This window comes from Chenopodium album, chromosome 19, assembly GCF_948465745.1.
Source record: "Chenopodium album chromosome 19, dcCheAlbu1.1, whole genome shotgun sequence".
Lineage (NCBI taxonomy): Eukaryota > Viridiplantae > Streptophyta > Magnoliopsida > Caryophyllales > Amaranthaceae > Chenopodium > Chenopodium album.
Window position 1 is genome coordinate 19,460,581 of NC_137852.1, and position 4,070 is coordinate 19,464,650.

The 4,070-nt window shown below is 39.6% G+C and overlaps 1 pseudogene; it reads left to right on the forward strand.

Annotated features, from left to right (window-relative positions):
* Positions 1 to 231: 231 nt before the first annotated feature.
* LOC145594880 (peroxidase 31 pseudogene) lies at positions 232 to 1,854 on the forward strand (annotated as a pseudogene).
* The last annotated feature ends 2,216 nt before the right edge of the window (positions 1,855 to 4,070 follow it).

Genomic DNA, 4,070 nt, shown 5'->3' on the forward strand with positions numbered 1-4,070 from the left:
CAGTTCAGCTGAGTTCAGTTCAGTTCAGTTCAGTTCAGTTCAGCTGAGTTCAGTTCAGTTCAGCTGAGTTCAGTTCAGTTCAGTTCAGTTGAGTTCAGTCAATGAGAATAGACGCTAAGTACTCCAATACTCCATGACTACAAGTATTATTGTTAGATTTATTACTCATTGTAACATTGCTTAGTCAAAATCTTATACCCTTCCGTAATCATCATTCCTCCATTCATTCATCCATCCTACTGTCCCAATCCCCATCCCCTCACTCACTCCTCAACCTTCACCATTCCATTTTCTCTCTCTCTTTAAAACCCCATCTCCTCCTTTTCCACTCACCCCCTTCCCACTCTCTCTCCTCCCTCAACCACCACCACCACCACCACCACCCACCAGTGGTATAGCCACCTCCATCAATGGCACTCCACTTCCACCTCTTCATCATCATCGCATCCCTCATTGTCTCATTCCCTACCTCCCAATCCCGCCTCTCCGCCAACTACTACGCCAAATCCTGTCCCAAATTCGACAAAATCATGGAAGAAACCACCACCAACAAACAAATCGCCCACCCCACCACCGCCGGCGCCGCCCTCCGCCTCTTCTTCCACGACTGCTTCGTCACCGGCTGCGACGCCTCCACTCTCATCACCTCCACCCCTTTCAATACCGCCGAACGCGACGCTGAAATCAACCTCTCCCTCCCTGGCGACGGCTTCGACGTCGTCGTCCGCGCCAAAGCCGCCCTCGAACTCGCCTGCCCCGGCGTCGTCTCCTGCACCGACATCCTCGCCGTCGCTACCCGCAACCTCGTCAAATTCGTCGGCGGCCCTTACTACTCCCTCCTACTCGGTCGTAAAGATGGAACCGTATCCAAATCCTCACTAGTAACTCCCTCCACATTACCCAAACCAAAGATGACACTCGATGAAATGATCACAATCTTTGCCAAGCAAAAATTCACTGTCCGTGAAATGGTCGCTTTGAGTGGCGGACACACCATTGGTTTCTCTCACTGCTCGGAATTCGCTTCCGGGATCTACAATTACAGCACAACCCAACAGTACGACCCGACTTACAACCCGAAACTGGCCCAAGGGTTGGAAAAGGCCTGTTCGGGCTATCAAAAAGACCCGAGTCTTTCAGTGTTCAATGATATAATGACCCCTAATAAATTCGATAATGTCTACTTCCAGAACTTGCCGAAAGGTTGGGGTATTTTGGCTTCCGATCGGGTCTTATTCACCGACCCGAGAACACGACCGTTTGTAGAGCTGTATGCTAGGGACCAGAATGCGTTCTTCAGTGATTTTGCGAAGGCAATGCAGAAGTTGAGTCTTGTTGGTGTTAAAACTGGAAGACATGGTGAGATTAGGCGAAGGTGTGATGCTTTCAACAATAATCAATCTTGAAAATACCCAACAAAATAAAGAAAATTCAGATGAGTTATTACAAATTTGCAATAATTTATTGCGTATTTTGAGGGTAATTTTTAATTTTAGATTTATTAATTTATGTTTTGATTTATTTTGTTGTTTTTTTTAAAAAAAAATTGTATTTGAGTGTTGTTTATATACTACTGAATCGAATCTCTGTGTATTCACATTGTCATAACAAAAAAAAATTGAAGTATACATATAGAGTAGTAGTATTTGTCTACTTCTATGTAATTATATCTCTCTTTACTTCATTTTATTATTAATCCTCAATTCTACTTTGCAATTTTGCATGTATTTGGAGTGGAATGAATAAATTTGACTGTACTCACTGGAACTTATGTTTACAATGCATTTCATTTTCAATGTACAAAATGTAAGTACTGTATTTAGTTGATTATGAGAAGTTATTTCCAATTCGAAACTGCGAACTTTGTATTCCATATGTTTTCAAAGGGAATGCTAACCAAGGCCGGGTTTTGGTCCGATATGACATACTACCTCTGGTCTAATTTACTCGCAACAAAGGAATATTTTATGTCTCACAAATAATACTCCTTTGTTGCGAGTAAATTGGACCGAAGGTAGTATTTTCCTTACCTTTTTAAGTTTAAACATACCATGTCTGTTTTATGTCAACCAAATAGGCGCTGATTGAATCCGGAATTTGTGCATCGAATTATTTTAGCTCTTCCTTGATTAAGGCTTATAATTGCGGAATTTAATTAAGTTTCCGGTTAAGCTGGAATTAAAAAAGGAGGTCAAATAGAGATCCTTTAGTCTAGGATTCCTTTCTGAAAGGGTTGTCTCACTCAATTACATTTTTCCGTTGTATTACTAATATTTTAATTTTAATAATAATCTGAGCATAAACTTTTTGTTAAGATTTGTGGTGTTATTTGTCTATTACGAAGTACTGTATTACAGTTGTTTAAGTGCTGGTTGTATTGTTGACGTGTTTGATATTTATGTAGAAACAGATTATTTAGTGGACGCGCAAACGTTACGTTTTTCTTGTTTTATTTTTCGTGCAACGAATCTAAAGGTTGAGAGGCCAAGAAATATCTTGTAATTTTGTTATTCAATTCAGTCAATTGGAAGGGTAGAATCTGTGGATTTTGGAGGCGCTGTTTATAAATTACATTAAAAGAAAAACTAGGTGATTAGCGGCATCCATGGGATGGGCGTTGATACTGGCATGCGTCGGTGTGTTGTCACTGTCGTGTGCTGGCTGAATGGCCAGTGTGGTTATCGGAGAGGTTTTTAGAGACATGATGACTGGTAGGTTTGGGTAGGATTGGCAAAAGATGACCCAACCCAGTAACCTAATTTGATGTGAAAATAAGGGTTTAGGTTCGAGTTCTTTTAACTTAAACCAGACATGAAGTTGAATGGGTTACATTAAAGTAGAGTTTGGAAAAAAAAAAAAAAAAAAAAAAAATTAACCCGAAAATGACATGTATAACAAGCAATAACGAATGGGTTATAATTAAGTTGGATCAACCCAATCTAATAAACCATAGTAAGGGGTAACAAAACAAGTTTCCTTTTGGCCCAAATAGATTAGCCCAAACCTACTTTACAAATTAATTTCAGCTCAACTATGTAGATTTATAACTGGCTAACCTTACATTTATAATGACTATCCTTTATTTTTAGCTATCTCTTCTGTATTCATTTATTCTATGCCGACGATTTAAGCCTTGTATTTTCTTTACAAGTCCTCACTGCTGCTCTTCGCCACCTTCATCTGCTTCACTACTCCATGGGTTTAGATATGAAAGTTTTCAAGTGGGGATGGAAAGACCATGTCCACACAACCGAAAGGGAAAGTTCAAAATACAATCACGGGAGAAGGGAATTGGGGGAGGCATTTAAGGGTACTATATATATAGAGGCAATAGAGCATATCGCTTACGGCACCAAGCTGCAAAGCTTGCTTATCCAAGTTAGTTATATGAAACTTTTGTTAGCTCAGCACTTCAGCAGTAGTTAGAAACTAGCTCTTGATGAGATGAAAAGCAAAATAGCTCCTGAAAAATCAAATAAAGACTAATATATATGCAGATAAGAAGAGTGATCTTTAGTACCATACACTATAGTTTTGTGCTTATGTCTAGTAACACAGCGTTAAAATGTGGCATTTAGATTTGATCATCTATTGAATTATTTTGAGAATTGTAGACAAATCTCAAGTTAATAATTAAATTACTTAGGCTATGGTGTTGTAATTTAATTAGTTAAGAATATTAAAGCAATTAATCTTGATTAAAGATTGTTAAAGGAGAACTCAATCACTTTGATAGAGTACCTCTGTTTTAGGAGCTTCACGAAACTCTGTTTTCTGGAATTTTGGGCTGCCGCCCGATCGGGCCACCACCGCCAGATCGGGTGCGAGTGGGCTCCTGAAGTTGACGCTGGTTTCCGCCCGATCTGGCGGCAGCGGGCCCGATCGGGCGCGTGTCAGAGCGGAAATTGAGACTGACGGTTTGTCAGTTTTGGTTGAATTTCTTCAGTTATTTTCGTGACTCTTGGCTGAAGTTTTTGCTTTAATATATATATGTTCTTTGAACATATGTTGGGAGAACGTTAGAAAAATAATGAGATTTTTTATTTTTCTTGAAAACCTTTTGCAAGTTT